Here is a 14,359-nt window from a genome sequence, read left to right on the forward strand (position 1 = left end):
GGGGAGAGGGTGTGCCTGGGCTGCAGCCAGCCTGGCCAGGCAGCTCAGGAAGCAGCACTGACATCAGCTCCAGGAGCTGTCACTCCCAGACCCGTCGTAGTTCCACGTGCCAGGAAAAACAGCCGGCAGCCAGAGGGGGAGTACATAGGAGATAGGACCCAGGGTAAAGGAAGCAAGGAGGCCAAAGAACAGAGAGAGAAGGCAGCAGCTCAAAAATGGGATGGAACTGGGGCTAAGCCATGCACAACCACAGTCCCCCAAGATGCTCTCTGGAGTCAGCCCTTACAGCAGCAGGTTTCCACTGAAGGCAGGGCATAGAAAGCCTGTCCGGGCTAGCAGTGGGGATGTTTACTATCCTACCATCTGCAGTTTGCCCAAAATAACATTTATAGATATAAGATCAACTAAACACGTTTCTGTTATTGACACATACTGGATTCAGAGATTTATTTTCCATTTCCCACAAACCGTGCCAGAGGTTTTTGCAAAAGTGCAGAAAAAAAAGTGATGTGAAGAAATGCCTGCGAGTAAGGAACATGAAGAGTTTATTCACTGCTCCTGTTAGAATGTGTTTGTGCTTGTGTGGCTAGCACTCCAAAAAAGCTGTGCCATATGTTTTCAGGATGGAAACAAAAAACTCTCAGGATACCTAAATCCTACCAGAAAATTACAAAACTGTACGCTGGAATACACAAGGTACCCTTCAGCAAGAGCAAAGGAGCCTTGCCTTGCTTCATTTTTACCCTTGATAAAATAAACGTTCCTCCTTAATGAACCCTCCTGACATCCCTTTTTCTCTCCCCAGAAGTGGAATATGGACTTGATTTGTACAAGCACTGCTATTCCAGAAGTGCGTTTCATCCAAATGAAGAGAGCAGGAAAAAGGAAGCGAGAAATTTGTACTGTTTAGTGAACAGGCAGTTTCTAGGTGGATACAAGACAGTGGTCCCAATTTACTACACCCCTCCCTCCTCACACCCCCCTTCCTCCGAAATTTGCCTGGGTGGCAGGAGGAGGCAGCAGAAGGGAAGAGAACAGCTACCGCTTGCAGTGGGATCATTTTCCTCACATCTTAACATGACAACACCTTGCAAACAGGGAAGAGAGAGCAATATTTTTCAGTAAAATCACTGTATGCCAGCATTTCTTTTCAGGAGAAACACTGTACCTCCCCACCTCTGGTATTCTTGTCTCCCCAAGAGGTTAAAGGAAAGAGGAGAGGAGGAGCCTGGCTGACTGCCTCCTCCTTGCAGCAGAGTCCTCCAAGCAGAAGCCAGGTGACAAAATACACTCTCAAGGAACTGCTAAAAAGCTCTCCATCACCAACAAATGACTCCTCAAAAGGAACCAGTCTTGGATGGTAGGGTAAGAGCCATTCTCAAGAACACGTTTTTCCATCCATACCTGGTGAGAACAGTGCTGCTTTTTCTGCACAAACCCAGGCCTCCTGAGTGTAATTCAGGGTTCTGGCACCACAATAGCAGAACATCACACTGTGCTTTAAGTGGGCTGATTTTAAATCGTTTAGGACAGGGCAGAATGTAATGATCACACTGACAGCATCTTCAACAGATATTCCATCCCCTGTAATGGCTGATGATTGCCTTCTTCAGTTTATCTGGCTGATCTGGCACACCACATATTTTACAGGACCCAGGGAACGCTCTTCTTCATGTGAGGTGGTGCTGCTGTTGCAATCAGTGGAGGTGATTGCAACATCTTGAACAAACACCTCCTGTTACCACAACAGCTCTGCATGCTAGGACAGTTTATTATCATTATTATTATTATTATTATTATTATTATTATTTTTATTAGCTGTCCTCTTCTATTCTAGGATGCCAGCATACAAAGTAAGCTCTTATGGTTTTAAAGAAGTATTTCAAAGTATGGGAATAAGCTGATACGGCCACATCTGCTTGGACACATGGACAGTGAGAAGCTCCAGGTCTCAGAGGCACCTTATTCATCTTAATGAGCTACTAGCTTGGCAGCTTAGTGGTAACTAGTAAGTAACAATTCCAAATGTCAGCTTTGTTAACTATTTCACTGTAGTTCAAAGCAGGCAGGAAAGGCAAGAGATAACGAAAAATTTGCAGTGTCTTCGCTAAGATTTATTTTGCAACTGGTTCTTTTGTTTAGACTGTCTCAGTCTGCTTCCTGAAGCTTGAACCCAAAGGGAAAAGCAGAGCAAAGGAGGGCATCCAACTTAGACGGAGCTAGAAGCCATGCCCAACAGTCAGAAAATATATTTACTACATTAATGGAAAGTGCATAAACTAGTTTGCTCAAACTGGAAGAATCTGCAGGTTGTTTTATCACTACTGACATCTTGAAGGACCACTGCATACCTTGGGCATAAGAGTTTAAATACTAACTTGCTTAACTTGGAAATCCCCACGGCTCATTCTGAAGAAAAAAATATGGATTATTCTAAAACCTGGCAGGCAGAGAAGTCTTGTTTTCCTCTTTTTGTGAGAATGTTTACATTTGATCTGCATGTTTGCCCATTTCAACCCAGAAAAACAGTGGGCTTCATAAGAAAAACAATGAACATAAAAATATTTATGCCTTCTCTTCAGCCATCCCTCATGGGAACATTTTCTTTTATTAATACTGCAGCTGAATCAAGGTCTCAGTTGAGTGACTGTGTTTCCCTCTGAAAGGTGTGCTACTGCAATTTCCATGAACACAAACCTCTGAGAGAAGCATTTGTACTGGAAATACTCAAACTAGTGTAACAAACTGACCAACATGAGTTTGGAATACCAGGCAGAAATTAATTACATTTGCATTCCTCCAATTTGAAAGTGGCCAAATAATTTCAACCATTGTATAAGCATGTATAAAACTGAATCTGACCTGCAGACTGATGTACTGTTACCAATAGTACTTTTCGTTCTTGTTAGGCTACACAGTCACATGGGCTTCCAAGGCAGGCTCACATATTTAACTAAAAAGCAATAGCAATATGACAAATAGCTGTAGCAGTCCAAGGAAAAGAAACCCATCATCTTTCCTTAGATAACTCTAGTCTGCCCTTAATCCCATTAAAATAAAGAAAAAAAAAGTGGGAGGGAAATTAAAGTCTATCTTTTCAGCCCAACCCAAACACACCTGCCTTTGGTGCTCAGTACACCACAAGGAAGAGACCAAATGCTACAGGGCAGATACTGCCTCCCAAAAGACACAACTGGAAGTATTTGTTATCACTGCTAGGAACTCACAACATTCACTATGTTCTTCTTCAGGGAATTCTGGATTATCCTTTAGCATGAAGATTTTTCAGAAGCTGCTGGGTTGTTCACAGGTCCTCACTGGCTTTCCTCTTTCAAATAAAGTAAGATAGAGCTGTAAAACAAAAGCAAAACCAAGTAAGAACAGGAAGTAAGGAATAAAAAGAGGGAAATCCACAAAGCTGTTTAACAAATGAACAATTGACTCCTACATCTCCTTGAAGCAACAGCATTTTTAATGAGCTCCCAGGATGGTAATTCCAATACAGAGTGAGTGTATGGCAAACACTGATCTAGGATAGGAAGAGTCATTTGCCCTGTACATATTATTACAAAAAATTAAAACCCAGTTCAGAATTGCTGACGTAGACACATAACTAAAATAATTCTTCGATACTTCTGTTTCTGTAATAAAGAGAAAAAAAACCTACTTGGGAGTTGCTATTTAGAAAAGTATATGCAAACAAAGTCCACAATGTGCAGAGAGAGCCACACAATAAGATTTTTGTTCTCAATGAACTTCTCTAAGGGAATACAAATACCTATCTATTTCCATGGTTATGCGCAATATTATAAGAGAGGAGTACTGAAACCAAAAATATACACACATTCTTGCTGTTCCTCAGTAGGAAGTACTTTTCATAGTTGAGATTTTTAATATTGTGTGGTTCTTTCCTTAATTTTTTTGACAAAACTTTGTGGACCAACTCTTAATGTTTTTTTTTACCTACTATAGAAGGTATCAGACTATCCTCATCCTTTTTACTGGGGTCTGAGGAAACTGCTGGGCTTCATTTTTTTGTGAATCCCACAAAGAATACTTAAAATACAATGTGTATTTCCACAGACCCCAAATTGAACATTTTTTCCTTGAGCCAGGTTCCCATGGTCTCCTCATGCTTCCTAAATTCTTAGTTCCACTTTGGGCCACAGACCTTTCCAATCTCCTTAATGTAAGGCTCCTCAAATACTTCACATGTAATTGCAGGATCTGTGCACATGGATCCCACCCTATGAGCCTTATGGTGGAGTCCATGACCTCAAACCAAAAGCATGTGCAGGACAAAAGTCTACACTTTAGACAGTGCAAGCTTTCCTCACTCATTGGAGGAAGCGAGTGAATCCAGAAAGTTATTAATTTGACCTATCTTAAGCATCTGCTTTAGGACAGAATGAATCACTCTCTAGAAAGGTCTGGTTCTCTCCATAAAGTGAGTCTAGACACTGAGCTCAGATTAGATGGCTACAGATGAATGCAGATGAATCTAGCATTACGTGAAGGCAGGAAACAAGTCAGACAGATGGACAAGTGCAGTTCATGGGTGAAGAGCAGAAGGAAGGCAATGCAATGATAAAAAGTTGCTATTTTTAAAAATTTTACACCTATGATGGTTTCAGCTGAACATATAAAGCAACAAGAACAAAACCTTCCAAAGCCCAACACAATATCTGCCCAGCTGATCCAGCTTTGGTGTAAGACTACTCCTGGATTTAATGGCTAAGGCTAAGCTCTCATGGAGCAGTGTCTGCAAATCAGCATCCAGCTGGCTGGGCCTTTGGCAGGCACCTGGCAATGATGATGATGGTCACCACTGGTCTCAAGTTATATGTGTCTTTGTGCTCTCCCTGATGGGCTGTAGCAATGCAAGATACCCGCTACAAAAATGTTCCCAGTTCAAGAAACAGTAGTTTCTGAAGAACTCCAGCTCCTGTGTGACAGAGGCACTGTGACCTCAAGAGCCTTCAGATACCCAAGCCATGGCTACACTTCCAGGACTTTGGTCAACAGCTTCTCTCCTCAACTGAAGTGGGACTCCTCTGCTTACCTGATGGAAAGAGACCATCAAACACAGTCTCACAAGATATTTAATTTTAGAAAGCAGACCAAAGAGAGAAAAATAACCCAGAGCTATTTTTAAAAAACCCTTGAAACCTTGCTTAAACATGAATTTTTTTTCAAACCATTTACTTTTTCTTTAAATTAAGTGAATCTCACAATTGAAAAAACTCCACCTTGGCTCAAAATACTCAAACCATTTTGTTTCTAAGAGTAAAAATGAAACATTTCAGCACTCTCAAATTATTTATGGGCTTTCCCCCCAATAATTTGGCAACTGTAAATGTTGCAATTTGTAATCATTATGTCTTGTCATTCAGCATTCAGGGGAACCTGCAAATGGAGCCCAAATGACTATGAGAAAATATTTAACGTTTCCAGCAAAAATAGATTGCTTCCAATTATTTTTAGTAAGAGCAGGGAAGTTTACTCCTTGCAAGCTCCTGCTTGCACAGACTCCTGTGAGCCTCTCTGGAGAGTCAGCTGTGTGTAACCCTGGGCTGACACCCACCACACTCAGTGACTAAATCCTTCCGCTAACTTCAACAAGTGATTCGCATTTTGATTCTGTTGGGTTTGATTGCCCAAAACAGGGCTTTGATCACTGAATCAGGAGCAAGGCTGCTTGCTAGCTATGCAGTGATCTTGCTGTCAGCCTGGAATGTGTCTTGCAGACCCCTGCCAGTGCGAGGACACAGGAAAGACCCCAAGCAGCCCCTGTCCGATACAATGCTGTGGTGGTACTCTGGGGCAGATACTTTCTCCATGCATTCCCATTTCATGGGAAAGATAACATGAAGGAAGGCAGCCTACACTTCAGGCAAAAAAAAAGGGCAAGAGACCTTGTATTTACCACAGAGTGCCTTTGCACCATGAACACAGCCAGTTATTATGGAGCAGATTATGCACTATAAATTCACAAGCTAGTTTAATTTGCTACAACTTGTTCACTTGACCTTACCAAGAAGCACTTCATTCTGTGAGGGGCAAGGCATGTCTGCCTGCAAATGTTCCCAAGCACTTTTATGTTTAAGATTTAAAGATAGCAGAGCACAAAATTCAGCACACACAGAGAGATGGTGCTTCTTGAAGCACAATCCTCACCTGAAGAGCAGAACACTCAGTCCATAACTGGGACAAGCTTTTTGCTATGCAGATCTGATGGGCTGAGGTGACATGCTCTTCATGGAACATGTAAAACAGTCTTAACTTGGAGGGACCAGCAGAGAAAGCTGGTTCGCAGTACAATTAATCTTAACCAGACTGTGCGACTGAAGTTTCAACGTGATCAACAAATCATTATCACATACACGGTTACCGATCACATCTCTGCTATAAAAGGGAAGCGTTCCCAAGGAAGCTGTTTTTCATGGTCCCACAGCATTTTGGTTACTCAAATATCACAGCACAGCCCTGTCTTTGAGTGCTAAAAAGGACACTGTACTGACAGATTAGAAGTGTAATTGAGACGTGAAGAGATTTCAAACCAAAGAACATGGAAGCATTTCTTGGGAGGATTTTGAGACTAAAATTGGACCCCAGGGCAATCAACAGATCAGGACTGTAGTACAAGCGAGCAACTGCAAATTGGCAAAACCTGAAAACCACAAGTTGGCTATGTACAATATCCTGTATTTATTCCAAGAAAAGGTCATGCTCTCCCATCTTGCTTTGAAGATCAGGCAGTGAGAGATTACTGCTTTACTAGTCCTTTCCTGCAACTTTTTAATTGTCATTCCTTGCTCTCTTGCATGACATAATTTGGTTTCCCTAATTCACAAATCAGCATAAGCTAATAAAACTGTTTAAGAGATGGCAGCCTTGTGCCCAAGTTGTTTCGTTGTTCACTATTATCCCACAACTAATCCTTCAACTCAAATAAAACCATAATTCATTTCCTGCTTTATTCTCCCTCTACATGAAATAGTTTTAGACAGGTTCAATCCTGCCTCACTGAAAATGGGAAAGGCGAGGTTTTATCTTCCTGGAGCGTGCGTGATTTCAATTACCTAATGTGCATATCATCTATCACGTAAGGAAAAAACTTCTAAATTATTTTCAACAGGTTTAGCTGATTTTACACAAGGAGAAAAGATTCTAATGGAAATTAAAAAATAAAAATAAAAAAACAAACAACAAACCAAAAAAAACCCCAAGAACACAACCCAAAAACCACAACCAAGAATTTACTATATTTTAGATTTCAAGTTAATAAAAGCTTCTCTACACCAGCCATGCCAAACTTTGCCCATCTGAAAGTCTTCTGACATTTCATCCAGTGTACAATGGCTACCGCTGGTGTTCTGCTAGTGTAAAAATTACTTAAATCCCAATTATGCCTACTTTATGGTGAAGCGATATCACCTTAGGACAAAAGAGGTTTTGTTTTCATAAAACAGGCAGGCATCACTGTGGTTTCTGTTTAGCATCCATTCCTCATGTGAAGCTTGATCCTTCATGGCTTTGCCATGCAAACAAACATTTCCCCAGCTTTGCATGTGGCCCACAGTGAAATGTACAGCTTCACAAGGTGTTACACCCACTTTGTGCAGGGTGAATAACTGTATCTGGGGTGCACGGGAACAGTAAACCAAGTTGTCAGCACTTTGCATATCCTGCAGGTCCTAAACCAGAAAAACAGCATAGAGAGCACAGGGCTCAGACAATGTCCTCACAATTTGTGAGGCAGGCTCAGTCCTGCCTCACAATTTGCAGCAGAGGGAAGAACATGTATGTGACCTTCCCCAGCTCTGTGAACATGGGACATCCCAGCCCAGCACATCTTTGCTGCATGAAAAGCATTTCCAACTTGAGTGCTGACTCAGACGGAAAATGCAGGACGGGAACATCTGTCTGCAAACAGTACTCAGATGGGACTAGCACACAGGGCTGAAACGGCAAGGCTGCAGCTCACACCCTCCAGTGTGGAGCCAGTAATGAAGATGGCCACTGATTCTGCACAGCTAATGTTAGCTGTGAGCCATCTAGAAATCAGTGTCCTGAGATTTAACCTAAAAACCATTATTCATCATTGCTTCACCCACAGCAGGTATTTTTCACAACTTAAGGCTCAGGGAAACCATCCCTCCTTTTAGCATAAGCCCATGCAAACAGACAGAGTTTTCAGCCCTACTCACTGGACTCATCCTGCCCTTCCAAACCTCTTCCTCTGGAAACCATGGAAGCAACTTTGCTCCCAGAGTCATCTCCACTGCTCTTGTTACCCATTCCTTAACCTCAACAGCTTCAAACAAGTGATGGGAAAACAGACAAAGATTCATCACCACAGCTGTACTTAGGAAAAAATGCAGAACAGTTCAAACTCACTCTCCCTTTGCATGATGCCTAATAACAACGCAAACACAAATCTGACTAGGACCTCAGAGACATCACTTTTCCACAAATAACAGCAATCACAACAATACTCCTTATTTGTACTTCACTAATATCCAGTTATTCCAAAAAGACTTGAGGTTAGACTGTGCTTAGCCTTCTGCTTCTCTTACTGGGCTTAGTTTCTAAGTTCCATGTGATTTTCCCCCAGAGAGAGAGTGAAGCACAAGGTATTAAAAGAGTAAGTCAAGAGGTGGGCTGTGGGTGCAACACACAATGCCATAAGGTAAAAACTAAAAGGAGCTTGTCCAGGTTGTTTTGTCTAAGCAGCAACACAGCAGACCTGTAAGAAGGAAAATACCTCACAAATACCTCCTATAAGATGTCAATGATGCACTTTCTAATAAAAATTCATCACCTTATTCACATCAGCACCCCCATTTGCCAATTTTTCATGTCTATGAAAGCAGGAGTATGGGGGGGTGGAATTTCAACACAGATCTACATTTCTCTTAGTATGCCAACCTTCTTCATTCTCATACAGAGGTTTAAAGTAAAAACCAACTCTATTGCCTGCATGTTTGTAACACAGTCATTCCTACAGGTCTTCTGAGCAGAAGAGATTGATAAAAGAATGCAAATGGTCCATAATAATTCAGGCTGAGAGCCAGTAATGTTGAACAGATACAAGCAATAGAAATAACCACTCTGGATACTCCTGTTACACGGCATAAATATTTCTCTTTTTCTTTTATGGAAGCTATTATGCAAAAAATGCAGCTCAGCCCTGAGTGGAGACAATGAGCCTCCTGAATATTTGAAGAACAGCAGCACCCTATTAGCCTGCTACAGATGAGAACAAGCCCAAGGGCCTTCATTACACACACAGACACCTCTCATAGGATGGCCACAGCTATACTGCAAAGATGGTGTTGAAGGGGGAATTCAAATGCTGTGAGTCGCAAACCGTAGCAGCACCAAAAGCAATGGCTGAGACTCTGTTTAACTGCAGTATTTTGAGTTAGCCAGAGACAAAACCTCCTGAAGAAGATTGTTAATGCTACAACCCACAGAACCAGAGAAGAGGCTTGATCTCTAGTAGCAGCAGTAATTCCAGTAGATACCCAAGGTACCAACTCCCTGGGGCCAGTAAGATTTGAGTTTGGGCCATGGCCTTTGCCTCACTGGGTTCAGCCACAGGTGCCCACAGCTATTCATCTGCTACTTACACGAAGTTTTCAGTGAGCAGCTTCCCCATCTCCCCTACCTGTGCAGCATGCTGGGTTGAGGAGGACCCAATTTACACCAGCTGCCAGGCTGGAGAGACACACACAGCACAGGCACAAACAATGCCACCACGTGAGCTTCGCTTCCTTAGGAAGCCAGCCCAGAACGCACCCTTAACCTTCTCCCTGCTTCCAGTGCCGCCACGTCTTCTGCACTGCTGATGCAACGTGAAACACAGAGCTGAAAAACAAAGGCTCTATTGACTAACTTTTTTGCAGGATTAAGATGACTATAAGGGCTTACAACAAAGATTTCAATGATTTCGACACCGAGCACTAAGTAACAGGAACACGGTTTGGCAGTAATTCCAGAGATTACCTGTTGAAACATTAATGACAAACATCTTTTGATGTGGGCTGCTTTATGTGGTGCAAAAGGCAGCACTGTAATTGTGCATTTCCTTTCTATGAATCTAGTATTTAGCAGCAAAACATTACTGGGGAGGTGTGCACGTGTATGTGTGTGTGTCTGTGTGTGTGTCTGTGTGTCTGTGTGTCTGTGTGTGTGTGTGTTTGTGATAGGAAATACTCCACAGCTGAGCCTGCGATTTACCAGGCTGGCTGCACGTAGTAAATCTGCAACAGGGGAGCTCAGCCGTTTCATTCATCTGCACCAAGCAGAGGGCTAAAACAATTGCCACACTTAAGACAAATGTCAGTGTGAGTCATACCAGCCAGAGCGCAAACATGTTTGCTGTCGGGTGAGTCAGAATATCACATCCTGAATTCACAAATCTTCCTATAAATAATAATTTCTGAAATTGTTGCATTTCTTTATTACAATGCAATTTTAAGTATGATGCCAAATCCATAAAGACTTTCCTGACTACAAAGAAAATGTTTTTCCTTCTCTTTCCTTTTGCTTCTTACTCCATGTACCTACCTACAGTAGTAGGTTGTCTATGGTACCTGAAGTGGTAATTGCATTGATTCACACTTATGAAAATGCAAGCATGGCTCAAAATGGGTTCAAATGAGAAACAACCCCCCAACCCCCTAAAAAAAAAGGTAACTAAATACAAGCAGTAGGACTTTTCACTTACTGTATATGCTTTCTAAATCTTTTTTGTTGCTGTAATTCTGACAAGCTTTAGCATGTTCAGCATTCAGAGAAAAGGAATGTCATGCTGGCATGAGACGCAGACCAGCTGAGAAAAGGAGTGAGAAATGCTGGAGAAGTGGTGAGAGAGGCGAGGGCAGCATGCTGCATGTGAGCAAGGAGGGACTGTGCTTGCACTGTGCTCGACAGTGTATGCACCCACAGCTAAAGCACCATCCCTGCTTCAGCGAGAGCTCAGCCTTAATACAGCGTGCAGAGATCATTCCTCCCCATCAATACAAACATACCTGGTAACTAAATTAATGCACTGTAATAATTGGCAATGATTATCCATGACTGCCTCTAATTCAGGAAAGCTTCTGAATCAGAAGTTATGCAAGTGCCTTTTGAAACAGGGCTCTACTCAAGGATATGACCAAATTTATGCAGGAGAGTGCTTATAAAGATGTGTATTGTCTCTGTGAGCAAAGGGGGGAAAAAGTGTTTTGTGTAAGGTTGTGGGGGGTGGTGTTTCTAACTTGATTTTCTGTTGGGAGTTTATTCTCATCTTTCATGAAAGGGAATTCATACACATACAAATCTTCTTACATCAAATCAAGACAGCCTTGCTTTCTTCTAATTGTTTTGTGGAATAACCACTCAGAAGTTCATTTCTGTTATCTTTTTCAAGCAAAATAAAAGGCCTTTTAGAAAAATTTTATTGCTAAAACAATGAAATTCTCCTGGGAACAACTTCGTTATGGAAATTAAGTGACAGTTTCTTTTATCTAGCCAAGCAGCAAGTCTGCATTTATAAAAGGCATTCTATGCACGAAGTACAGTGAGTAGGAGGACATGAAAATGCTATTTTTAAACCAGATTTCAGCATTCCTCCCATACAGATTTCCTGGAATAATAACAGCAACAACAATAATGACAATTAATAATGCCAAAAAAGGAGTATCATCTTAAAGGTGAGTGGCATGTGAGAAAGCAAATTGTAGTTAAGGAATTCAAGATTTAGGGGAAAATGTAAGGGTCTTTCAAATAAACTGGCATTGTGCCATGAATTTCACAGGATTTGAGATTTGCCCCCTAAATTTCATACTGCAATTTTTTTTTAAAAAAAGCAATAAATTAACATTATGTGCAGCATATGCTGCATGTCGACCATTTGTTTTCTTGCAGCAATTGTTATTTTCAGACACACCACTAAATGAGAAGCTAACTGTGGAGCTATCACATCACAGTTTACTGTGATACTATCACTCTGTTTGGGTAAGTGACCATGGCTGGCAGCTTTTAGAGCTGGGGAAGAAAGTGAAAAAGTCCTGAAAAAGTCCAGGGAGAAGCAATGTTTTCAAATGCAACAAGAACAAGGGTACGATGCAGACTTTGACCCAAAGCTTAAAAGAAGACACTGGAAAGATCCTTTTCTGCTTTGCTGACCCCTAGACCTGTCTCTCAGGACACTCACAGAGCAAAGATGTTGAATTAACACATACACAGAAAGTGTGGATCAAATCCTTCCTCTCTACCAGGAATACACTATCTCCAGTACTCCTGGAGTGCAATTTTCTGAGGGCAGAAGTTTATTACCAGATTACCAGAAGATTGTTATTCGATTGTTGCTTCTGGAGTACTGGCACTTGGAGTAATCCCACCATTGGGAAGCCCCCATTTCCCACGAAATCAGAGCAAGCCAGAGAAATCCCACCCGCTGTCTGTCCCTCTCTTGCACTCGGCAGCTCTAACACAGACACACGTTGTAGTCTGGCACTGGCTCATGCTCAAACCCAGGAGCACTCCCAGCACACGAGCCTGCACACAACCCCTGCTCCCACGCTCCCTGCTCATCCCCTGCCTCATGCTCCTGCCACGAGGTACCAACCTTGTCCAAATGATTTTCATCCATGTTTTTAATCCAGTGCAAACCCCCTCAACAGCAGCAGCAGGAAATGTGGAGTAACCAGTGGCCTTGGCATGCTACCGACCCAGTGAAAAATTTGCCACCTAACTAATCAGATATGGTCTGTTTCTGAAAGCCATTATTTAAGGACCATTCAGGGCATGTTTGGAGGCACTTCCACTCTCTCACTCTCCTACAAGACAAATTTTCATGTCATTAACCTTTATTTGCCTTTTAAACAGTAAAATGTAAGTCTATTAAACCACAGAGTTCCAACTTGGTATTTGGATCACCTCCATCTGCTTAATGGGAAATGTACAGTGGTAGGAGAGAAGAAAAGTAGGTAGGACTGGAACAAGTTAACACTGTTTTCCTTTTTGGTCCATTGCTTGCTGCCAAACGTGCTTGCTGCTGGTCACTTGCCTTGCTTACTGCCAGCAAGTGCTCAGCTGGGCACATCACCAATATTTAACCCTCAATAAAATTAAATCGTAATAATGCTTTGCACTCATTTAGGGTTTCACATACCACAAACACTGTAAAAAAAATTAACTGCACAGTCTGTAACATCCCTGCAAGGTAAATTGAGTATTGTTATTCATACTTTATACAAAAGTATAAAGAATTTCACTGGAGATAGGATAATTGACCTGCCCAAAGCTATGCAATACAGGTGTTCCTGTTTCCTGGTTCTCTCTCTATGCCAACAGACCAATTTCAGCCTTTTCTGAAATTCAGAGTTAGAGTTTTGCCTTCATTTCTGGCCTCTTTCTGCTGCTGAAGGAAAGGAGGGAGCAGGTCTCTGTACCCAGTCGTATGAGTGGTACATGGGTGATGTGAGAGTGGTTCCAGGTTGCACTGCCTGTGGTGGGACCCGAATCAATGGGACTGCAGCACTCCTGTTTGCACCTCCCTGTGGTAAGCAAGGGGTAGCTGCAGAAAATTATTTGATCTATATTTCTATAATCTATAATAATTTACTAATAGTTTGATAAATCACATTATAAGCCTTTTTCACAAAAAACAAACAAATTTTAGTTTCTCTGGATGACTTCTATTAATGCAAAGAAGACAGCAGAGGACTCAGCAGTGTACCACACACTACTGCTCATACTCTCCCTGTCTTCCCCTCAACAGCAAAAAAGGGTAGGACTAAACAAATAAGGGTTTCATCCCAGATAAATGGCAGCAGGACAGGAGCAGTGCCCACTGCTTGCTCCTGTGGGCTGGAGCCACCCCTGCTGACCATCACATGGTGGAAAATGCCACACTGGGCTTGCCTAGCCAACACTGGTGTATTGGATGGACCTGAACTGTTTAACCACGTCGTTGAGGTGAAAATCCTCATGTGTCACAGGCTGGACTACAGATTAATGCAGTCAGAGATCCTGTTACACCACCAGCTGTTCATTCTGCACCACTACCACCAGCAAGTGTAGGTGGGACCCAACCAGGCTCACTACATTAGAAATTAAAGGAGTTTTTACCTGCAAAAGATCTGCACTCTTATGTGCAGTAACACGATTAAAGCAGGAATCTTGACTACTACCACTGTGGATGCAATTATCGTAGTTAAAAAGAGGGTTTTAGTGGCAAAGCTCATCTCAGTTCACAGACCAAGTAAGCCCTACCTTTGATCAAAGCAGAAAAAGAAAAGCACTTGAACATGCTGATCAGCTCCCAAGCTAGGACAAGGCTCAAGCAGACGGGTTTATCTCT

General features: G+C 42.1%; 1 protein-coding gene across 31 annotated transcripts in view; it reads right to left on the reverse strand.

The window, feature by feature from the left end:
* ATXN1 (ataxin 1) overlaps window positions 1-14,359 on the reverse strand; it is a 349,836-nt gene that overhangs the window by 90,749 nt on the left and 244,728 nt on the right. For 30 of the 31 annotated variants that reach the window (XM_085051826.1, XM_085051827.1, XM_085051833.1 and 27 more), the window contains one exon: window positions 3,228-3,351. The gene's annotated coding sequence lies outside the window, so the exon portion shown is untranslated. Of the gene's footprint in view, window positions 1-3,117; window positions 3,137-3,227; window positions 3,352-14,359 lie in introns of those variants that run through there. The other variant, XM_085051846.1, reaches the window with a different exon arrangement.

Source organism: Lichenostomus cassidix, chromosome 2 (genome assembly GCF_008360975.1).
Source record: "Lichenostomus cassidix isolate B80296 chromosome 2, HeHo_3.0, whole genome shotgun sequence".
NCBI lineage: Eukaryota > Metazoa > Chordata > Aves > Passeriformes > Meliphagidae > Lichenostomus > Lichenostomus cassidix.